The sequence below is a fragment of the Alligator mississippiensis genome, chromosome 8 (genome assembly GCF_030867095.1).
Source record: "Alligator mississippiensis isolate rAllMis1 chromosome 8, rAllMis1, whole genome shotgun sequence".
NCBI classification, from domain to species: domain Eukaryota; kingdom Metazoa; phylum Chordata; order Crocodylia; family Alligatoridae; genus Alligator; species Alligator mississippiensis.
The window spans coordinates 14,707,117-14,731,734 of record NC_081831.1 but is presented as its reverse complement, the minus strand read 5'-3'; the positions used below and the strand labels follow the sequence as shown (position 1 = coordinate 14,731,734).

The 24,618-nt window shown below is 48.2% G+C and overlaps 1 long non-coding RNA gene across 1 annotated transcript; it reads right to left on the bottom strand.

The window, feature by feature from the left end:
* Positions 1–357: 357 nt before the first annotated feature.
* LOC109284779 (uncharacterized) lies at positions 358–22,813 on the bottom strand. Its single transcript, XR_009463841.1, has 3 exons — positions 22,289–22,813; positions 9,358–9,607; positions 358–1,274 (listed from the first exon to the last, which is right to left on the bottom strand). It is a non-coding gene; the product is annotated as an uncharacterized LOC109284779 (long non-coding RNA).
* Between the last annotated feature and the right edge of the window lie 1,805 nt (positions 22,814–24,618).

The following is a 24,618-nucleotide window of genomic DNA, read 5'->3' as shown; positions in this document are numbered from 1 at the left end:
AGAATGAGATGGCAGGTTACAGCCTTCTGTGCTGCAGGAACAGCAATTATCTATTCACTGAGGATCTCTCTTCAGACTACTTATTATGAGATGCTGCCAAATACTTCCATATGGAAGATGACAGGGTAGAGAAGATAGTGTGGAAAACACAGAGCTAGGGTGGGCTAAATGTTTGATGAACAGTACATTTGCTGAAAGTGTTTTTGAAGGATCAAAACTATTGCTGGATTTGGGTTGAATCTGGCAAACAGTTTTGGCCAAAAAATGCGACAAAGATTTAAAAAAAAAAAATAATCACAGAACGTGTTGCAGTTTTGAAATGAAATGTTTCATCTTGGAAACATCAGAACATTTTGTTTCAATATTTCCAACACAAACTTTTGACTTTTTATTTGAAGAACCCCAACAAATGAAATCTGAAGTAATCAGTTTTTCCAGGAGGGACTTTTTTACACAGCACAAGATACTTCATGGCACAAGAATGCTTTTGCTAGTTTATTTATTGGTAATAATTCTCTCAAGCAGTTATAGAGGATCTGAGCTCATCAGGAAAGCCTGAGCCTGTCTCTACACGCTTTCTGTTGTGCAATGCCAGATCAGGGTTGTGTTGAAAAGCAGCTCCTGGGGTTGGGGGGAGAGAGGGAGGTGGCTTAGACAAGTGCTCTCTGAGCACTAATGGCATTTATACAATGCAATCCAAAGGGGAAAACCACTGGTGAAGTCATCTGGGTGTACACCTGGGAAACATATCACAGTCAAGGGTGCAATCTTCCCCATGTACTGATGCTGTTCATGGAAATTCTTCCCAGATAAAATCTGTGACTATTTTAGAAGTAACAAATAAGATGCTTTTTGATTTCGGGGTGGGAGGTGCTATTCAATTCTGTATACACCCAGTCTTGGAATTACTTATTCCTTAGCATTTTTGTTGCGGCCCTGTGCGACTGGAGCCACTTGTTCAGCTCACCTCACCTCACCCTTCTTCCACTTCCTTTATCAGGGACCTCTATATTTATGTCACTGGCCACATGTCATGGTCCTTGTTCTCTTCAGGCTTCTGCACAACTTCAACCCTTCCTACATGAGGCCTTGGATCCTCCCATGATTGCTGTCTAGATTTCTAATGCTCAGGTTTTGCTTTTGAGAACACAAAAGACTGAAATCTCAAGATAACCATTTTCTCCAGGAGGGACTGTTTCTGCACAGCTCAAGACTGCTTTTGCTAGTTCATCCACTGGTGCAAGCTCGCTCAAGCAGCTCTAGATCCATTTTTCCTGTGGAGGAAGTAGAACGATGTACTTGTTACTCCGGCACTGAGGCTTTTCCCCACTGCTTTGCAATGACAGCTGGTTTTCAAAGACAGCTTTCCTACACTGCTCCCCAGTGCTCTATTATAGTACTTTCTGGCACCACAATTAGCAACAGCAAATAACCAGACTACTAATTTCCTGGGCAGTGAGAATCCCACCCCCCAGGAGCTCTAAAACAGTGGCTTGAATGGCGGCAAGATTTCCCTCCGAACTTTCGAGAATGTCTTGTTGGTTTCCATGGCAGTGAGATTTTTAGCCTGCTTTGTTGAATTTCTCTGGACATGTAATTTTTCTTGTACAGCTCCAGAACACTTCTTTTCTGTACTTAGAGATGCTCAGGATACTACAGCTTCCTGCCAGCACTGCTCTGTGGTCAGGGTATGCGAAGAGGTGTGATTTCTGCTGCCCCACTTGTACCAGCAGAAGCACAGTGTAGGCAATGGTACCCCAGCATAGCTGCAATTTCACCAGCATTGCTTAATCCATGTGGGAGGGGTGGTTCTCCTGCACAGGATCTGATACAGCTGGATCCACAATTCAAGGGCTTCACTGGCACAGTGTCCCAGCATTTCCATACAATCAAAGTGCATTTCTTGTGGAGAGTTAACCTAAATCCAAATCCCTTCCCCCTATCTCTGAAGATTTCTTGCTGTTGCTGTTTGTCTTTAGTGAGGAAGCAGGTCCCTGGCAGGTATTTGGCTGTTTCTCAAAGTGCAATAAACAGGATTTTTAAATGTCCCTATGGTCGGGGAAAGAAACAAGCTTTGTGAAAGTGACACATGGCAGATGCAGATTTATTTTACAGTCCCACTGTGGATTTCAAACTAGTCACTGATATGGGACCAAAAACTCACTAAGGTCCTCAGGTTTTTATTTTCATTTACTTTTAGTGCTTCCCATTCAATGGAGATTATGAAAAACACCAAAAATATTGTCCACAAAATGAATCAAACCCCTCCAGGAATAAAGTCATATTGAGGATGAGGTGATAGAGTCAAGCTTCAGAGGGGGAAGAAAATCTGCTTATGCATTCAAGAGGACAGAGACTAGAGATGCAGAGAATGATAGATACAGTACACAGCGTGGCAGAAAGAGAGCTATCAGCAGCTAGACACGAAGACGGAAACAGTTGGACAGATCTGTGTGGAAGGATGCCGTAGCTATTCTCTCCTCAGCATGCAATGGATTAATTTAAGATAATCAACATGATTTGCAGGATATTTTGCATTCTCTCTAATACTCTATTCCCTGTGTTCAGATTGCACCGATGATGGGTGTTAAATAGTGAAAAGGCTTTATAAGTCCCATCTAATCTATATCCTGGGGACCAGGGCAGGATTGTTCCCTTTTGTACATTTACTCGTATTTTGTACAGTCTTGCTCTAAGTGTCACAAACAACTTGGTATCTAACATCCTTCAGGAGGCTTCCCCACAGCCCAGCATATTCAGGAAGCTTTGCTGCCATTCAATCCAAGGATCCTTTGTCATTTCCCCCCATTATGTTTAGCTATGCCCCCAACTCTACTACTCCCTTTTTAACAACTCAGCTTTTTAGTCCTTATTAATGCTGGCTGCTAAGCACCTAAAACTTTAACTAGAACCTTTCTGCCTGGGACAGCATCATTGACCCCAAACTACTATGAAACTATGAAACCCTGGGAATTAAGCATTGGGTCCAGGGAAAGCAAGACTACAGCACTATGGTTGCAGACATACTCAGACCTTCAGCACTGAAAGCCAGTTTGGAGGTGTCACACCAAAACCAAGCCGCAATGTTCCCCACCAACACACAGTTCAAGAAGAATATACTCCCTCCAAAACCTAACAGTAAGTCCATGCTTCTATAGACAGGGGGGTGTCTACACGAGATGCTAACTGAGCAGTAGCCTAATAACACAGTGCAGTAGCATGCTGGGCAAAAGTTGTGCCAATACACTACTATGCAGTACTATTAGGCTACTGCGCAGTAAGCATCACTGAAAACTGGCACTACTGCCCAGTAGTAGGAGTTACTGTGCATTGATTTAGTACTTGGTTATGCAAGTACGAAACTTAATGTGCAGTAACTACAATGCATTAATGAACATGTAGATGTGCCCAGGAAGTGCCAAGATACTGTATGGAAGAAAGGAGCAGGATGGAAGACATGAGTGCGGTTTGCTAGTCAGCAGTCAGAGGGGGAACCAAAAGGAGAGCAAGTAAAGATTGGACTCAGCAAAACAATGTGGTGCCCTTTGTACACAGGGATTAAACTAAATACCCGCATGGGCTCAAACTGCAAATGCAAGGGATTTGCCTTTTCTCTCCCAGTAACTTCACAAGTCAGTCAGTCACCATGATCCATTTTAACTTTCATCCTTCTGCAGCAAACACCTCTGCCCTACCACAGATGCAGGGAGAGGTTGGAGGACTCGGGGAGGGTTTCCGATTCCAGTGAAGAAGAAGAACCTTTGCCACTTGCACGTGAAGCCGCACAGACTCAGTCCTCCCTTCTGGACATCCTGAACTCTGCATTTGGATCTAACTGGGGTTGAAGTGTAGCTGGACTGTAATAGACTTGATAACCTATCTTCTCATCCTCCGTTTCCAGTTGCTTAAAAAAAAATAATTAAACATCCTATGATTTTATAATAAAGCTAATAAAGATAGTGTGGTTGTTGCTGGGGGTGGAATGATGATTAACCACTATAATCCCAATTACAGCTTTTAATTGGGACTAATTCAATGAGTTAATTAAGTGTGAAAATATTTGCCTTGTAGACTTTTATGAAATTGCTTCCCCAAGCCCATCCCTTGATCATTGAGCTTCAGACCCCCAGGTAAGCAGCTAGATCTATCAGTCTTCTTTATCCACTTGATATCAGCACATGCAGTGTTACTGTATCATGATAATACTTATTTCTCCTGGACAAACCATAGCCAATTAAAATGTGCTTGGAGCTAGGTATGATTACTTCTATAAACAGCTGAGGGGCCCAAAAGGTCAAGTAACTTTTCTGAAATCACGTAGCAAGTCAGTGGAAGAACTGGGATTAGAATATGGGAGTTCCTGGGTCCCTTGGGCTCTGGTCCTTTCCTGAGCTACAGACACTTCCTGGCAGTAGATGCAGCACTCTTCACCAAAAAAAGGGTTGCGGACATATACATCAGTTATGAGAAGGAAGGCAGGCCTTTCCAATCTATACTCCCATATACACTGAAGTGTCCCAAGCCATATAAATGGGTCTTAAAATGAGCATAAATTACATTTGCTCTCACTTTACGTTCCCCCTACCCTGCTGGAACAGTACAAAGAGGCTCTAGTGCACAATGATAATCAAGCCATCTGAGTTTTGGATTACCTGGTGGGTGTTGTGCCAGCCCAAGTGGCTTTTTCCCAGTTCTTGCATCTCTTCATGGGTCCAGAACTGTTTTGAGGCAGAGGTGGTACAGGTGCGTGTGAGAGATATGGACACACGCACGCACACACTCCTTTTCATCTGCCATCCCAAAGGATTCTGAGGGACCTTGCGCTTCCAAACACATCTGCTGAAACTAAGGAGATGAGTCCATTCGGGGCTTTAAAGAAAATGTAATGCATTCCTACGTATGGGACATACGAGCATGGAGGTAGAAAGACCAAAGATCACAGCTATCAGAGAACAGGTCCTGAGGAAAAGCAAGGCCAAAATGTCTGGGTCTTGGTATTGTAAATTGATTTAAAAGGGTGCACAGATGAAAGAGGAAAGAGCTCCTGACTTCTCAGTGTAGCACAACTGGTAGAAAACTCAGCACTGTTCCTAAAGAGTCTTCCCCGTCCAGACACTCGGCTTCCCTGTCCGTTCAGCTCTGCTTCAGTGCTTCACCATGGGGTGTATTAAGTCCCTCTCTCTCTGCATGTGCATAGATTTAGATTAGATACCTATTTCTACTGATGGGCGAGGCGACTACAGGACTTTTTGCAGTTGCTATTGTTTTTCTGAATGTGTCTCCTGAAAATTAATTAATTCAATTAATTGATTAAACAAACAACCCTCTAGGCTCAATTATGCTGAGCCAGCTGTGAAACATGTCAGGTTATGAGAGCATCAGCCCTTTCCCTAGGCTGCCTTAGTGAAGAGCGGCATCGAGAATGAGACAACCAGTGTGTTACTCTCATTGAGGCATTTTCTACCTGCATCAATTCTGCATGCGGTCATTGCCTCTGATGCTCATACAGCTTCACCCAGCTGGTGTACAATTATTAATGAGCCTGTGAAAGGAGGCAAAGGGGCCTGATTCTCCCCTATGCTCGAGCCCCTTAATGCTGCTCTGTGCAGAGGAACCCTAAAGTGTGTATATACACGAATTTCAAAGCTACTTCACCCTGGCAGACTGGCATCAAAGGGTCTTAGTTGAAATGAGAATCAGGCCCTGTTCTTCCTCAAGCTCTCTTTCTCACTGAACATATTGTGACTTTGCTGTAGTTATAAGCTATTTAAGGGAATCAGAGAGAAGCTGTTGATTTTAACTAGGAAAAAAAATATTGTTTCAATACTTTTTAAAAAAACATGATCATTTCAGCAAGCCAGTATTGCATAGTGTGGAAATAACCCAGGCCTGCATATGCAGCCCTGGACACATGAACAGCCCTACAATAAACCATGTGTTTCCATTCTAGCAAGTCTACAATAAAGGCTATAATCCAGGAATGACCTGGCAGTGCCAAGCTGAGGTGTTTGGCCCAGCTTTCACATGCAGTCCTACAGTGGCTGCACAGCTTGCACATCCCCTGTGCTCCCATGCATCCCTACAATAAGCCCATGTTGTGCAGCCCAAAACTCAAGGTCAGTCCTGCAGTAACAAACTGGCAGACAGAGGGGAAATCTATGGGTAAGGAAAGCAGATTCCATGTGAAGCTCCTGGAAAATGATGTCACACACAGTAATGAGGGCAGAAAGGAGAAGGAGATGTCCCAGCTAGTAAAAAATGCATTGCAGGGTTTCAATTTAGTCAGCAACCAGGTTTGCAGCCTGCAGTGCTTTCCTAGGCAGTGAATGTTTTTTTCTGGATGGAGTTGCAGCTGGTAATGGCCTCTTGGTGTTTTCTTTTAAGACTATGCCTACACTTACAGTGCCTTGCTGGTATAGGAATAACAATATGCCACAGCGGCCGTGTCCCTACTGTGCATGCAGCTACACCGGCAAAGTTATGCCTGGTGCCAGTATAGTAAACACATCCAGGAGCAAGCAAACTAAATCAGAGAAAGAGCACTATTGCTAAGATAACATCACGTACGCCAAGGCTTTTGCCTCTCAGTTAGGGGCCCCTCTCTTCACATCTCAGTCCTGACCAACAGTGCTGCTATGCCAGCTCAACGCGAGAACATAGATCTGGCTGAGGTACGAGATGGGAATGACAAAAAGAGGCAAAACTGGATGGAGACAGCATGGCACTGATTGAAACCCCCAGCCCTCTGCTGCCCTTTCTCCCTCTCCCAGCTGAGCAGCTGGCATGTGTTTACCCTCTGGTCTGGCTGGGGAAAGCAGCAGAAGGAGATGCCAGAGCCCAGGTGAGCGTCTCTTTCCTTTCCAGTCTCGCTGTGTACAAACGCATGCCGACAGATGTGCTGAGCATTGATTGGCCTTTAGACAAAAGCCCATCCTGGGACTGATTATAAGGAGCAAGTGCAAGAGCTCTCCACCAGGCAGCTGGTGATTTATCAGCAGAGTTTTAGGCAAGAAGATCATTTATATTCTGTCTTGCTCACTAACTTTCCTTTTCATTCTCTACACATGCTGGCAGATTTCCAAGAAAACCTTTCACGGTGATTTTTTCTTTTATATTTGCTTTTTTATTTTTCTGCCTCCTCCCAGACCCCAACATTGGTCCTGCTATATACAGCCCCTGCTGGCTAATAGCAATGTTGACATAATACTTTCCCATCTTCCTTTTGCTTCTTATGGCTTCCAACAAGGACTAGTATGTAATTATTACAGAGAGCATAGGGACAATTTTGTCCTACCAGTTCCTCTTCATTATTGGAGCTGGGAGTACAATCACTAGAGACCTTATCAACACAATTAAGAGAAAGAATTTAACATTCTGTGGACGTGCGCTTAGTCGAGGCTAGGAGACTCCCTAGAGAAGGCAAGCATTCAAAGATTGGTGGAAGGAAGGAGGGGAAGACAGAGAAGAGTGCGAATAAAGCATATACAGCAGTGGATGGAATTGAGGATCAATAAGGCAACAAGATTAGTAAAGCACAGACAAGTGTGGAGAGAGCCGGTTGATCATCGTGCTACCAACCCTTGGACTGAGGATGGCTAAATAGTAATTACAGTTGCCAGCTGCAGGATGGGAGTGGGAGTCACTTCATGGCCTGACCTGACTGCTTGGAAGCCGGAAAGCGGCAGCATTGGCCTTGGATGGGAACCGGGGGTGGAGACCTGTCTCTAGAGATGGGGAGGGCCCATGTTAATACATTGTGGACAACCAGGCAATAAAAATTTCCTTGACTATCCAGGGTCTAGACTTCACCCCATTCAGCAGATGGCCACCTGTGTCCTATTGGGACCATGGATAGCTCTCACACTCAGCATGTCCCTGTAACGTGACAGATGCAGGCACTGGTGGTCAGAAGAAAAATTGGGGGATGCTGCCCCTTACCTTCTGGAGGTGCCTCACTTCTTTATTCGCCTGCATCTGCCATGCTCGGAGCTCCCCCTCGTCCCCTCTGAACCTTTCACACCTGTGCATGGGCTGATGAGAGGAGCTCCCTCTCAGCATTTCCGAGCTGCTCTGTTTTCTTGATAGGCAGCTGGTATTTCTTTCCCCACCTGGGGAATTACATTGAATAGCTCCTATCTCTCCTGAGAAAATATTGATCCAGAGTTTTAATGGCTTTCCATTAACAAGTCACAATGAGTGTCATTGGGGATTATTATTTGATCTGATCACAAAGGGAACACTCAGCTCTAAAGCTTCAAAAGGGTTTGTTCCTCCCTCTCCCCCCATTTCTTTCCATTTAAAAAGGCAAGAGATGTCTCTACTCTTTTCACTCGGTGAGTCTGAGGGCAGTTTTTTTCCATTTTTATTAACTTCCTTTATGATGCTGGCTTTCCCAACAGAATGCAGGGCAAGGGAGGGAGACAGGGATTAGATGGGTTGGATTATTTTGGGAAGGCTTTCTAACTGGGCAAAGCGCTCCATCAGGGAAACAGGACTGTCAAAACAGGACCTTGAAAAAGAGCAAGCCCAGCCTCCTGGATCAGGGTCGCCCGAGTTTCCTTGTTAGACAGGGGAGCTTGGTTCAGAAGAGATTGTGGCAGCCGGGACCATTGCCTGGGAAATAAACAGCAATGCTCACATGTTTGATGGCTTCTTGACTTCCTGATAAACCCATTAGAGGAAACAAATGGGCCTCTCTTGCCAGACCCTGCATCCCAGGTGCAATTTGCCATTTTAAACTGGTGCCTGATAAGGCGGGGGGGGGGGGGGAGCTGGTGGGGGTAGGGGGGGAGCAGAAGGGATAAGCAGTTAAATGTTTTGATAATAAAACCCTAGATAACAGAAGAGCAGAACAAGCAATCCTATTACATCTGCCCTGCTCAGATTTACAGCTCTGCGGGCTGCATTCAGAGAAACCTGTCACTTAGCGTCTGGTGAAGGGATAAGCCTGCTATGGATAGAAGCTGATTGCCCATCAAGACAGCCTGTAAATGCTTTTCTGTTATGTGACACTGTCCTATATAGCACCGGGCTGGTAAAAAGAATGGCAGGGAGAGGAGGCAGTTGTGGGAGAGTGCTGATCAGAGTCTCAACATTTTTATTACAGGTCTAATGCATCCCTGGAGAACAACCAAGCCAGCCTCTGCCTCTGCCTAAATCCCCTGCCCAGCGCCAACCCACAGACACATTTCATGGAATCATAAAGAAGTCGGGCTAGAAGGGACCTCCATAGTCTAGTCCAATCCCCTGCCTAAGGCAGGTTCATCCCTATCAAAACCACCCTATACAAATCCATAATCTAACTTCTGAGTAAAGCTACCATCAATTCTGACACAACACAAGACATAACATGCTAACCTGCCACAGATAACGCAGGAGGACCATTGCAGCCAATGCTCTGCTTCTGTCAAAGGTTGCTTTAATAATTTTCTCTTCCTGACTCTCCCATTTCAGCTGGAACAGAAGGGAATAAGGCACCTCTCATTCCTGCAGTGCAGAGTCGCAGGAGGCTCCATGCATTGCCTGAAGTGGCTCACAGAGACTGGTTTCCTCTCTGGACAGCAGTGGCCAGGAATCAGGTTCTTGTGGTCACAAGAGATCTGGGACTCTTGAAATAAAAAAAGAAATCATTTCCATTTGAAGCAAAGGATCCAAAACCAAAAAACCCCAACATTTTACAAAGGAGCAATATTGGGAAACACACTTGGGATCCCTACTCCTGACTAGCCCAGCTGGCCATCCTAGGTGTCCCCCCCACCAGAGGGGCCAGTTCCCCACTCTGCCCAGCCCTCCAGCACGCGGGGAGCCCCACCTGCTCTTGAAGCAGGGAGCTGAGGGAAGGGGCTAGGTACAATTTCAGAACATTTTTGACCAGCAGATTTCACCCCAGGAGCAGCGTCATGGACCACTGTGGCTAGTGTAGCAGTCATGCAAGTTAACTTCAGGGGCTTTAACTGAGCTTATGCCCTTGACATCAACGTATCAAGGGCTTCAGAATTTGACCCCTTGCTGCTAAGACTTTTATTCACTGGTCACAACCCTGAAGTGCGAGAGGTATTAAGGAACAAGAGAGAGAGGGAGCATGATCTGGGGGAGAAGGTGCTGCACAGGCGAGCTGGAATTGTGTATTCCTCCCTAGGCTCTGACAGTGACCAGTGTGTCCATGTCCCCTTCTTCACTTTGTCTACTTAGATTTTAAGTTATTTGGCTTGAAGAACTGGGGAGGTGCTATACATTTGTACAGCACCCAGGCCAATGGAGCCCTGCCCTCAGCAGGGGATTGGAGAGAATCATAAAACCATAGGGTTGGAAGGGACCGTGAGGTCACCTGGTCCAACTCTGCTCAAAGCAGGATCTTCCCTGTCTCAACCACTCCAGACAGGTGTTTCTCTTACCTGCTCTTGAAAATGCACAAGTATGAAGAGTCTGCAGCCTCTCTAGGTGATCTGCTCCACTGCTTCGCTACGCTCTTCCTACAATCCAGCCTAAATTGCCCGTGTTGCAATTGAAGACTGTTACTGCGCCTCCTGCCCCTTCTCTCATGAGCTACAATAATAGCAATTAATAAGCTAAAGAAAATTTTCAGTGATTAGCTATATCAGAGATCCTTGAATAGCTGTTCACTAAAGAAGAATTACCCTAATTATGGCTAATGTATGAGTACCAGAACAATATAGTGTTTTAGAAATGTCTTGCCCTGTTTCATAATATCCATAACGTAATGAAGGTGAATACTCTTAGTGGATCTGATTCCTATAGAGAGGCTTCTGTTCAGAGGGGCACTGCAGGGTAAAACGGGGCAAGCAGCTTACCATTTGAAAGCCTTGACATAACAGACACTTTGAAAGGAATCCTAATCCAAGTTCTGTTCCTTTTAAAGAAGCTGGCAGATGTAGCAATGATCAGATGGTGTAGCTGACAGGGACTTATTTGATTTTTAATTATCCTATTTTAATTCTATTCTAATTTTAATTCTTGGTGTGGTTTTATTCTTTGTAATGAGATACAGTAGCTATAATCTCTTTTCTATGGCAATAATGTAGTTTTGAAGTTTCCATGCTGTTGCTTAATAAGAAAACCTGAAACGAACCCAGGTCAGTGCAGCACCTCCCATGTACATGGGAACATGGTCAGTAGCTAGAGTTTAGACAACAACCTGATGAATGAGCAATGCCTGGTCTTAATACATTTAAGGATACACCACTGAAATCAAGAGGAAAACTTACATGTATTATTTTGGACCAATAGGTTGCATATCACAGTGAAATGCTTACACTCATACAGGCCTAGACTTGGATTTTTAGAGGAAACTAAAAGCCAGATTATTTTGCATTCTGAATTTAGAAGGACTCATTTACGTGACTAGATTTGTTCATGTGAGCAGTGAGGGTCTGGAACGGCCTTCCCATTGGAGCAGTGGCAAAAAAAGGAACCAACTGCTGTACTTGGTAAGGTGGGGCTGGATTAGTTCATGAAAGAGATTCTGTGCCCTGGCATCTGTGATAGCAGCTGACCGGATGCATTAGGTCCCTCTCACTCCACCATTCTTATATGCTTATAAACTCACACCATAAGGCCTGCTTGTGCAATGCATTATGGGAAGCTTTAAGAAATGAGGGGTTTAAAATTATTATTTTCAACTGGAGGAGAGAACCATGAGCCCAGTACAGAAGAGCACCTGTGCCTATGCTGACTCTCTCTGACTTTGGATAAGCACCTCTCTGGAAGAAGGATGCTCTCCTTAATTGAGTTTTATAGGGATAAGAATGACAGTTCCTAGGGTTAACTATAGGGTTAGCCAGAGGCAGTGGTGGGCAGGGGAGGAAGGGGACAGGAGGAGAGAAGAAGTGCCACTGAGCATGGAGGGGAAGGAAGGGAAGACTGGGAATGATTTTGATCTGCTGGTTAGTGTTCCCACAATGTGGTCTAAAAAAGGGCTACAACTCTGCCCCTGCACCCTCTCTGCATCTGCTGGTGTTTTATCAATGAGAGATGGAGGAGAGCGCTCGTTACTGTTCACATGCAGAGACCACTGCTATATGCCATGAGACCTGTATTAGTTTGGTAATGGGGTGGCTTCAGTTTGCTCTCCTGGCGTCACACTGTTGTATACTGCTGCAGCGTTAGGCAGTGATATTCAGCCTGGTGCTCCCTGTCCAGAATTCATTCATACCTTGGGTTATGTCCTGATATCAATGCAGTAATTGCTTCTGTAATAAAATGCCAGCTTCAAACAAAAAAAAAACAGCTATAATATTAACTTCTGAATACTGACCCTTGTCATGCAATAAGGGACTTCGCTATACTATAGTGCACAATAAAGGACTTCCTTGTCTCGATTAGCAAACTTTAATATAATTCCTATATGTTCTTGCAGTACCTAGTACCTACCATGATTGAGCTACATGCTGTATAATCCCGTAGAACAGGTAGTCCTCCCAGCCACAATGGTTTATGATGGATTCAGGGAAACTTGAATCTCATACCAGCATCCCTGGAAGCCACACCTTCATCGTGTGGTGGTAGCTGTGGGATTTGAACGGACACCTGAACTGATCAAACATACCGTGGAACTTGGTGCCACAGAACCAGGTGGGGGACAAAAATATAACGAGATGCAAGAAGAAATTAGGCAACCTACAGAGGAGAGGTTCACCAGGGGCTATTAAACACGAAGGTCAGGTATGCAACCTCAGGCTATGCCTATCCCGAGCCCTATGACCCACTGCATGTCATATCCTCCCACCAGTGATCACTCTACACGTATCCTATTTCTTACACTCTTCCTCTAAAGCAAGCATGATGCAGCACTGTCTGGGACAGGATGCTGGACTGGATGGACCTTTGGCCTGACCCTTGTTCTCTGTTTTAGGAACCATGAACAAGCATAACACAGGCTTTCCCCCTATGCATCTATCACAGGGGCTACATTGAGCAAGATGCATGTTTAGTTTACACACAACTTTCAGACTATTACAGACATGACTTCTAACGTGTATACTCCATATAGCTCCACATGGAGCTTCAGGTAATTTATTTAAGGGCTAGCACAACCATCTGGGATCTAGACACCCACCTAGCCACAAAGGATGAGGATATGAGGCTGCATCCAGCCAAGGCGAGTAGAAATATCTGCTTTGATGTTTAAGCTTTGAGAAAATTGCTTTAATGGAAGATAATTGTGATTGTTGTCTATGACAGTTACTGCCTGTGACTGTCTTAGGTAATACAGGGCCTTTTAGGCTGTCAGAAGATGGCTGCTACCTTAAAAGCTTCTGAATAGAAATGGCAAAGACGACTGTGGGAGGGTCAGGAATTATGGGCTGTGCCCGACTCTGCCTTCAACCTGGTGGGTGAGCCCAGAATCTTAACTGAGTCTGTCTCAGCCATTTATTTTCATCTCGGTTTCCAAAAATGCAGAACATGGTTTATTCTGCATTACCTCTGCAGCTGGACCCTCCACATCCTGATGGCTGTAGTGGTGGTTCCCAAGTACACCTTGCAGACATACTCCAGACCCATGAGTCTGGAGCTGAAATGCATCAGCAAGGCTGATTGTGCTCCTTGTCAAGACCTCAGTTTCTCAGGCCTAAGAACAGCAATGGGGATGATCCTGAAGTACCCTGACAGGTGAACTTCCATGCTTAGAGCAGTTCAGCAGGTATGGGTGGCTGGGGTGCTTTAGCCCCTTGGTGCTGGGACCACTGCTATGGTGGTGTAGACACCTTTGCAGTGCACAGAGCCATCTGCAGGCAGCTCCCCGAGCCCCCATTCCCTAACTCGCAGGTGAGTTGCGAGGATCATGTTTGTGAGCCGCCAGCTTTGAGATTCTCAGATGAAAGGTGTCACAGAAATGCAAAGCATTATGATCATCACTATTAGGAAAGAAAAAATAGTCTGTGCATAGAGGCTTTCCAGCTTTTATTTGTACACATGCTCCCCATTCTCCATGAAATTATTTAATCAATGTTTCTCTTTATCTAGATTTGCCCAGCTGGAATGGAAGCTGCCCACAAACTTTGCACTAAAATGACCCATGTTCAAGGACAGTTGTAGCAGTGCCCACAGATCTCTTATCTGCGTCTGTGTTAAAGGAACAGCCTCGCTTTGGTGGCAGTGTCCACCAGGCTGGGTTGAGAAGGTCCCCGCCTCCTACCCCTCACACATGAGCAGGGGAAGGATTTACCTTTCGGGGCCCTACTCCTTTCCCAGACAACCACGCTGATAAGTGCTGTGAAACGGAGAGCTGCTGGTCAGTAGGGCTGTGCCAAGCTATGGGTGCTGATTCGATTCGGAGGGGATTTGGCCTGATTCAGTGGCTAAATCTCCAAATCTGAATCAAATGAGGGGATCAATAAAAAGGTCTGAATTGATTCAAAGCTCTCCGAATTTATTCAGAAAAGATTCGGAGAGCTTTGGCGATTCGGGCAGTCCCTGCATGTTGCAGCAGGGAGCTGGGGCCGGACTCGGAGCTGGTAGGTAGGGGGCTGGAGGAGGGGGGAGGGGACCATGGGGGAACCCCTGCCAGGCCCCATCCACTGCCTGCTCCCTCAGCACCCCTGACCCCAACCTGCTCCCCCAGCCCGCCCCCCCGCATGGCTGCCCCACCCGGCCCAGCTCACAGTGCTTTAAAAAACAGCCCCCACTCACCGGCTGCTGCTGGGCAGGGGGGCAATCCCCGCTCCCCCCCATTGCCCCACGCTGCATGGGGGGCTCTGAACAAGCCCCCCCAGGGTTGCCCTGCCCGGGCCAGCTCTGGCCCTTTAAGAAAAAAACAAACAAAAAACCCTGAACTCACCACTTCTGCCAGCGGGGGTGATCCCCACTGCCCCGCGCCACGCGGGGACTCTGCACGAGCTGCCGAAGCCCCGAGGCCGCACTAGCAGCCGTGAGTCCTGGTGCTTTTCGTGGCTTTTTTTTTTTTTCCTTAAAGGGACAGAGCTGGCCCAGGCGGGGCACCTGTGGGGGGCTGGGGGAGCAGGGAGGTTCGGGGGGGCTCATGTAGAGCCCCCCCTGCAGCGTGGGGCAGTGGGGGGCAGTCAACCCCTGCCTGGCAGCACCCGGTGAGCACTGGGACTTTTTTTTAAAGTACCAGGAGCTGGTGCAGGTGGGGGCAGCCATGGGGGGGGGCTGGGGGAGCGGGTGGGGGTTGGAGGGGCTGGCAGGGGTCCCCTCGTGGTCCCCTCCCCTGCCCCTAGTACTTACCAGCTTGGAGTGGCTGTAGCTCCCTGCTGCAGCCACCGGGGACTGCCTGAATCATCAAAGCTCTCCGAATCTTTTCTGAAGATTCGGTGAGTTTCGAATCAATTCAGACCTTTAAATTGGTCCCCTGATTCGATTTGGATTCAGAAATTTGGCCATCGAATCGAGCCGAATCTCTTCCAAATCGAATCCCCACCCAAAGCTTTGCACAGCCCTATGCGGCAGCCATTGCCGGGTTGGGAGAGCAGGCGGGGGATGGGCCTGGCTGATTCGGAAATTCGGCCGAATCGATTCTGGACAGTGATTCCCCCTGGTCAGCTGTGTGGCTGCTAATGCAATGGGGCCCTGGGCCACCTCCGGGTAGGCAGTAAGCCCAAGTATGGGCACAACTCTCAGTAAAAATGCAATGCTGCAATCTAAGCAGAGCAAGTTCCCTGCTGGCCAGGAGACCGCACTGGGAACATACATGTTTCTGGGACATGCACATGGTACTACACTTGATCTCAGCCCATCGATACAACATCCCTCAGTTTTCACAGCCCAAACTATGGAGAAACAAATACAGCAAAGTGCTTTAACAGGGGGAGGAGGCTTCGTGGGTAACAGCGGATGCATGATAATCATGTGTGCCTGCAGTCACCCCACAGCAACTGAAAGCTAAATCAAGGCAGTTTCTCTCTGACTGGAACAGGGCTAATATATGCCCCAGTCGCCTTCACTTACCAGAAGGTAGTTACAAGCACACCCCAGGGCGAGGCTCTACCTCTTGCTAAATTGCTTTGCTTTATTTGCTCTCACCCAAAGCACACAGATAAATGCTCTCTGACCCAGTTAGCTCTGCTAGCCCCCTGCCCTACTTCTCCGTCCGGTGCCTGCTAAGAACGGACCTTTGCTGTAGTCACTGGGGCATGTTTGCTCTGAGCTTGTTGTGGGCTGGGTTCTCATTTCTGCTGCCTGGACTATCTGTGCTTACCTCTCCTAGGCCTTGTGGCTGAGTCTAGCTATGCTCTGCATCAAACCCCTCTATTGCAGCCGCTGGCTCCACCCAGCAGGTCTCTCTCAGCTCACCAATGCCACAGCATTTCCTGCAGCCCCTTCCCTGGAGGTAACTGGACTAGCTTCTCTATGCTGACCCCCAGTCAAACTTCCCCTCCAATGAGAGACACGTCGCTGGCAGTCAGCCCCTGGATTGCATTGTGGCAAGACACTATTCCTCCCCACGGGTGCATTAGGCAGTCTCCATGGCCATTCAGTCCCTACAAGCGAGGAGGCAGTCCTGACAGGAAATCTGGACATCAACCCCACCTGCCTCCCTTGCCTTTAGCCTGCGAGTTCTCCTCATTTTCAGACCATATCTGTTTGCTTGTGGGCCAGCTACATGCTCCGATACACAGCAGTGCTTCACCTTAGTGGGGTGTCTCGGTGAGAGCTGAGCCATGTAGAAAAGCCTGGCCACTGTTATAGGCACTGAGGCTTTGGGAAACAGACTCCGAGTTGTTTTGAAGTTCAGAGTCCACCCCTACATTCGGGAAAATCAAAAAGGGCCAGACCTCAACACTGCGGAGCTGCCCGCCGACTCGAGTCCACTTGGGGTATTGATTCCTGATAGCTAGCGGTTTTCCTGAAGCACCTACCAGTAGTATAAGTAGAGGTGGGAGAGTGCAGCGCTAGCCCTGGGCACTGATTTAGTGGGGGGCACCAGAAATGTAGCCCAGGGGAGCCCGTGTCATGGCAGTAGCTGCCTCTGTGCTGTAAGACTCTCTGGCACCTCCAACCCCCCTGCAGTGGTTCAGCACCCTGCTTGCCTCTCCCGCACTCTCTGCTATCTTTGCACAGGACATAAAAACTCCTAGTTACGCCTCTGACACCTGCAGCTGGAATCAAGAGATTATAAAGGAGCCCCCTGCCCTCCTGTTTGCAAGCAAAAGCTCGAGACCATCCCACCAGAAGGCTCAGGGCCACATGGCAGAGGCAGAAAACACACCGAACTACATTTAATGACAGAGTCCACAGGGAAGCTCCTGAGTATGAAGCCAAGTGCATGGTTTGGGGGGCATCACTCATGGTTTAGGGACATTTGGTGTTGCCCATACTCACTCTGGTGCTCTGTGGCTAAACTGTGGCATGGGTACCAGGAGTGGCACAGGTGGCCTCTGTGTGTGCAGCACGTGACAAATCAGAGAGGGGACAGGCAGCACAGCAGTAGATAGGGCAGGAAGCAGAAAGCAGAGCAGGAATTGGGGCAGAGGAAGGGGATCAGTGTGGCACTCCTTGAGGGTCCTGAGCTAATTTGTGGCACGCCTGCCAAAAACACCTCTCACTGCCTCTCACCGCCCTACGGAGTTTCAAGCTGAGAGCCCTTGGCGTCTGTCCTCACTCATCACTGTTTCTGCTGTTTATTGAGCTCTCTGTGTGTCGGCAGGCTGGCCTGTTTCATGCCCTAGTTCTTGTCCATCAGAGCTGTGCTTGGGTTGCAGGACTGCATAGCAATACATACTCTTTAGTTTTATTTAAGAAAACTCTTCCCATCGATTTTCTCTTTATTGAATCCCATTAAAACCTCTCTCCCCACAGAAGGTTTGGTACCTACTTGTTTGCCCTAAACAAGCTCTCGGTGTTCCTTTGAGGCCCTCGGCTTTCCTCAGCCTCCGCCCTTGTGCTCGTCTGTCTTTCAGAGAGGTAATTTCTCAGGGGGACACTGACGGGCAATGGCTCTCAGCAGCTGGGTCACTTTGAATAGCTGTAGTGCTGGCAAACAGATCACAGGGGAGATTGCTCAGCAGCTCCCGAGTCTCTTATTGCCGAGTCACTTGCGGGTCATGCAAGTTGGTGATTAAAGCAGAATGCTGCTTTTATTGCAGCCTATCCAGTTAACAGCCCAGGGAGGAACAATGGAGAAGCTGTTTTCAGCTACCTGGCCACCCCTCGTCCAGAAAAGTACTGTCCCTGGGGAAGACAAAAAGCAGCTTAATAGCATCCAGCGTGCTTGAGCATCGCATGCAAAGCAGTTAATTAAACCCCCAAATCCCTATTTTCTGCAGTGCAAAATGGCCATCCGGTCACATGCCAGGGTGTTCTGGCCACTGGCATAGGGCATCAGTGTGACCAGTGAGGCAGTACATAGGGGTGACCATGCTAGAAGCACAGACTCTTCAATTAATGGGGGAGTGCGAGAGACGGGGGAGAGAGCACTTGACAGAGAAAACACTGATGGAGCAGAGGATGAGCTGGTGCCGTGACTAGAGGCATCTGCTCAGGAGCCAGAGCTATGGCACAGCTCCACGCGGATGGAGTTTGCTGCTCACACAGCTCCACTTCCACTTTCCACTGGCCTGTGGCTCTTTCCTGGGAGCACCTGACTTAGGCTGCATTGATCTTTGAGGGTGGTTGGAGGGGTGCATCAGCTCACTTCCAGGGGAGGAACAGGAGCTGCAGTGACAGAAAGGGGACCAAGAGCTGCAGGAAGACTGACCTGGCTTGGTGGGTCCTTCTGCCTGTAAGTTGTTGCTTCTTGACTGGGACCAGCAAAGGACTCAGGCAGCATTTCCCATTTGCCTGCATCTCTATTGTCACACAAGCACCTCCTCTTTCTCCTTGCCTTAGGTGCTCGCATGGGTCCTAAAAGCACAAGAGCTGAATATACGAGGTTCATTAATGGGCCTGCCCTCAAGCCATCTCGGTGAGGTAGGAAAGCAGATGAGGAATGGAGAGACTAAGTGCTGCACCTGGAGTTGCATACAACATCTGAGATAAAGCATAGACTCAAACCAGCTCTCCCTAGGCTGTTTGAGAACACAACATCGGACTTGGATCTGCCTCTTCAGTGCCCTGCCTCATTAGGAAGCCTTCACTCAGTTTGCCTCTGCCAGAGGGATCCCTGTGCTGCCAGGGTGGCTGCAGGGTTGTTGGGGGCTCCAGCTGTTTTGTTCATTTCCAGGATCAACCTTGCAGCCTGCAGCGGTGCTAACAAAGCCAGAAGGGATGAGAGATGCACAACACCAAACACACACATCATCAAGAAAACCCCAGATTCTTGGATGAGAGCAAAGTGCATCTGGGAAGATGAACATCTCAGCAGCACCTTGATCAAAGGGCAACCAAGTCTTGAGGCACTCTGATGGTACATAGTCAGGTTAGCAGCAGCTTGGGCTGAGGCAAATTAAGACAAGAATGGGGAACCTACATGTTGCTTTGGTCTCATTGACCATCTTCGGAGAGGCCTGAGCATCTGTCTCCTCCCATAGGCCTCAGGCTGTGGTTGCATTCCTTGGAGCTCAATGAACATGGCCCCCCGGCTTCCCTTCCAACCCTCTCCCTTCCACTCCTAGCCACAGACCACCAGAGCCCAGAAAGAACTTTCTGGGGTGCCCAGGGCCAAGGAGAAGGTGGTGATGTGGGGATGGCTGACCAGTTCCCCACACTGCCCTGCTATATGCCTACAGCTGGGAGAATGACATGTCCAATGCAATGAATTAGTGTGGACTCATGTATATGCATGAGCATGTGTGTGTGTGTACTTACATGCCCAGATGAACATACACACGTGTAAGCTACTGCCTTCGGCTGTACGGAATCAGAACTGCTTGATTCTGTGTCCTAGACCTTGTACTGCTAGTACTGAATGGAGATTTTCTTCTAACTCAAGCAGCACGGTCTACATTTTCAGAGCAGGGAGGTCCACAATGCTCTGCATAGTCCTGGCGTAGAACAAGAGCTCAGTGAAGCACTATCTTGGTACAGTAATGTGGTGCATGCCTCTTCTCACTCTCCATCCTCCCAGGCACTGCCTTCCTGACCTTTGGCACTCAAGGCACCTCTGAGCCCATCTCCTTTCTGTGACAGTACCAGGGAAGGAAAAAAAAAACCAGGACAGCCAGGGGTTCTGTCTCTCATAAGGTGGGAAAAGCTTCGCAGCTGCCCATTGCAACCATACAGCTCTGATATCGCTTGCCCTTATGAAAAGCAGGTGGACTCTGGACAGCAATAGCAGCTGCAGCCTCTACCTGACCTCACCTGGAGAGATCAGGGAGCTCTTGCAAGGGCTGCATCATATCTCGCCTGCGTGTCAGAGGAAGTGGGCACTGTGCAGTAAGGGACAGGAGGCTGACACCAGCTAGATAGGGGAGAGAAATCACTCCTAGTCACCATGCTTATAGGGGTGAGAAAGCATCTCTGAGACAATGGGTTCACATTTCAGAGACCTATGTGATGGGGTCCAAGGGATGGATGCGATGCCAGGCTATTTTCTGACAGCTGTCGTAAGCCACTGCAAAGCAAAGGAATGGAGATAGAGAAGTAATCCAAGCTCCTGGCTGAGAGACAGGCTGCCTCCTTATAGCACAGCTTGGTCACAAGGGGATTCAAGACCTGTGGGCTGGATTTATGGGTCAAGTTTTCCTTCCAGCTCTTGAGATCTAGAACCAAAGAAGAGAATCAAACAGAAACCAATGCTATGGATCAAGACCTCTGTCCTGCAGCTTCTCTCTGGCTACCAGGAGTGGCCTGTCTGAGGCAGCCTGGTCTTGGAGACCTGTTCTACTTGCAGCTCTACAACCTCCCTCTGGAGGTTGCCCTCCTTGCCCTGTTCTGTGCCTCAGTTTCCCTCCACTTTTGTCTGTTAGCCATACTGGCAGTCTCCCCCAGTTTGTATGGCACCTGGCCCAATGCAGTAGTGATCTTAACTGGGGCCCTTCAGTGCCCCTGTAAGGTTAGAAGCAGGTGAACTATTACCGTGGAGTAAGACAGGGGCAGAATTAATCACCCACCAGCTGCTCCGCTCTACCTGTCTGTGTGCAGTCTCTTATCCCTTGATAACTGGGAGGTGAACCACGGCAGCTTATCCTTCACAGAGGGGCGGGTTATCTTCCACTTACCGTAGGGTAAAAGCAGACACAAGGCAGATAGATACTAGAGCAGCTGACCCAGGGCAAAACCCCACCCTCTTTAACCATGTGGGAAGTGGTCCTACCACCAATAAAAAATAAGTTTAGACCACCAAAGGCTCTCTCTCACCTAGGCCTGAGGGGGCACCACCATCATTGATCCGCAGCTCAGCCAGCCGCACAGTCCCAAGGGCAGAGATCCCCACCCCTCACCAGGACGTTTGCTCTTGATGCAGCTGCTGTCTCAGCGGGCAGGTCCAACCACGAGCCCCATCTTTAGAATATCATGGAGGCTTTCAATAAAAAGAGAGAGGCTAAACGTTTCTTGTACAAAAACCCCGAAGGTCAGTGATGACCCCCTGGCAAGTAGCTGGCTTCCCAGATAACAGACTGGCGCGTGTCCCCAGTCAAACACAGGTCCCCACAACGAACCACCCGGCACGAAGCCCCACGCATGTGAGCAGCCCTGCCATGGGACATGTACGCCCACGTGCAAACGTGCACGGGGAGGACATACAAGCACACGGAAAGATTGAAGCAAGCAAAGAGTTCCTGTAGGCAATTGTGTCGGGTGTGATGAGGCTTCAGGAACGAAGACAAAGATCCTCACAATGAAGTGTCTCATGCACTCTCCTTTTCTTGCTCGGGAAGGCAAGGCCCGAACGTTCCCCATTGTATGTGTTCTGGGCTTCACACGTGGGAATCTGATAGTTTTGCTATATTCTACCATTGTACTTATAGGGACATGCATTACATTGTCTAATTCACAAGGCTTGAGCTAAAGCTTATTCACGCTGCTAATTTGCCCTGAGGCAGCACTGCAGAGCAAAGTGCCTTAAAGTGGCAGTAAACTGTATTTCTTTAGATTAAATGACTCTGGATTATAAATACCCTGGGACACGGACTGCTTTTTTCCTCTGGGTTTGTTCCAATGCAGGCAGTAAGGAGTCAAGGGCTGGGGCCGGGACTCCTACACGCTGCTGGAATCCAAACTGCGATAATACACTTACTCTTCCCTTGATGCGAGTGCAGTAAGGTAGAAAAGTCTTAGCATAAATGAGGATTGGGTTATGATCTCTAAGGAACATTAGTTGGGGGAATCGCAAATGACTGCTGGCCTTGGTTCTATTAGAAACCCAGCGCTGAGAGCTGAGAAATGCTGACAAATGAAAAAGTAAATGCAAGAAGGCAAAGATATTACTCACCACAGCCTTGTTCCACAGGCCACAAAAGCACCAATTATTGCTGGAGATAAATATTAGTGTTAAAACTCTGGGGTCATCTCTATTGCTCTTGGCCCTCTGGTCTGCAAAATATCCTCTGCTACAGAAACATTTTGAGTAGTATAAAATATAGGGCCAGTTCCTCAGCTGCTGTGAATTGATATAATTCCTTTGACTTCAAGCCACAACCAGCTGGGATCGGGCTCTGTAGTTCAATGAGGTCTCTTATTGTTACAGCACTGGCTGGCAGGCAAGTTTGAGGGCTGGTTTGTGTATCTAGTGGGGGCCTTTGCTCTCCACATTTCTAGTGATAAAACCTGATCTGCCAAACAACACGACTCCTAGGTCAGCCCAATCAACCACATGGTGGCATCCTCTTCCTTACTGATACTGCAGTAGTAGAGTGATGCTCTGAGCCGTGGCAGGGAATCTGGGCTGAGTATAATTCACATTGTATCAGCAGAGAGATGAGAGTGAGTGCGATTCCTCTCTTGGAGGGTGCCCATAGATTTGTCCTCGTGTACAAGAGGCAGAGAGGAGCAAACAGAGAACTGGTGCTGTACAAACTAGACGGCAACACTAAGTGTGTGTAATTCTGTACACTGCCACCACAACGCAGTGCTGTTTCAGAGTATCCCTCTCTCTCCAAGTAGGAAGCTGGCTATGGATGGTGAAATGCAGGTGTGAAAGTAGTACACGCTGTGGCTTGTCTGTGTTGGCTCAGTCTAGTATACACGGGGAACAACAGCAGTGTAGATGCATGGCATGTGCTGTGTGCTAGCCATCGGAGTGCAAAAATCCCACGAGCCCTATAACTCTGGTTACTGGCTGGTGGAGTTGCATCCTCACTGTTAGTGTTACCTTGTTAGTTAGGTAAACCCAGCACAGATGCGCTACTTCACGCTACAGCTGCACCTTCAATCATGCTCTTGTGCTGCTTGGTCTGCTTGCCAGGTGCTGCATATTGGATGTCCTGAGTAGCTGTTGTAGAAGGCTATCACTTGTACAGGAGGGAGAGCAGCAGGACTGGCCAGGCCGATCTGGATGGTAGTATTGCAAGGGGCTGGCATATCAGGCTCTGAGGCTGTCAGAAGGGCTGGTGGTGTAGTAGAAAGCAGATAGTGGGAAGGGGCAGACCAAGGAGAGGGTCTTGGAGCTCAGTTTGATTGCCCAGTGCTGTATGTAGCAGCTGTCCTCTTTTAGCTATTTGTAGCAATGCATGGGACAGCTTTTCAAGCTCCTAGGCTGCAGCAGCTATCCACCAAAGTATCCCAACAGTGAAAGGGTGGCACCCTCCTTGGAGCTGAATCCCAGACCAGCAATGCTCAAAGCTTGCACCTCCCCTGCATGAGCTAAAGAACCAGTTCTGGCAGCAGAAATAAAAACGTAACCATTTTCAGGGACTGGCCACTGCAGGGAAGCAGGTGCTCCATCTACTAGCCCAGGTGCACACAGAGACTGGGGCAGAGGTGCAGGGGGAGGGGGAGGTCTGCAGGCGGGACTGTGCACATGTTTATAATGCAGCACCATTGCACTGGAATCTGCACTGCCTGGGCCTCATGGGTCATGCAGAGGTGGGTTGGAGGAGTCCAGACTCCCCACGATTTTGCCCCCTTTGACTTGCCATCCTGCATCCAACAGTGCTATTCTCCCCCCTGGTTTATCCTATTGATTTTTCCCATTGCATTCCAAGGTGTGGGCAGGACCCCAGCCCATGCTGGGGTTGGATCTGTCTGTGCTTTCCACTTGGACACCCATTGTCTTCTCAATGTCCTGGTTGGATCTATTGTTAGAAGGGGCTTTGGGGGGCATGTGACCCTCTAATGTGCATGGATCCTTCCCCCCTGCAGTAATCTAAGAGACTTGGCATGTGGTGCAGCTTGTTGCTAGCTCACTGATTTGGCTTTAACTGATGTTTTGGCCAGGTGGGACCCTTTGCTGCACACTGGCAGTGACAGCCTCATACAGCAAGGATAGCTGAAGTACAGGCCACAGGCTGGATGTACCCCTTCTTCCAGGGCAATAGCCTAGTGGCTTCTTCTACCAGAGTATCCAAGGACCTCCAAACCTTTCAGGTAAGAAAGAGCAGTGCTGCTGTTCCCACCTGCAGATTGGGAACTGGGGCCCAAAGAAATGAAGTGAATTACCCAAGGGCACACAGGGAGTGTGTATCCAGCCAATGCTCAACCCACAGATCTATGCTGCCTCCCAGAGGGATGGATCCTGCTATCACCAGGGGTTCTTTGGAATTTGAACTCAGTCCCTCTAACACCGTCAACAAGAGTCACGACCGCATCTGGAGGTGCCTATAG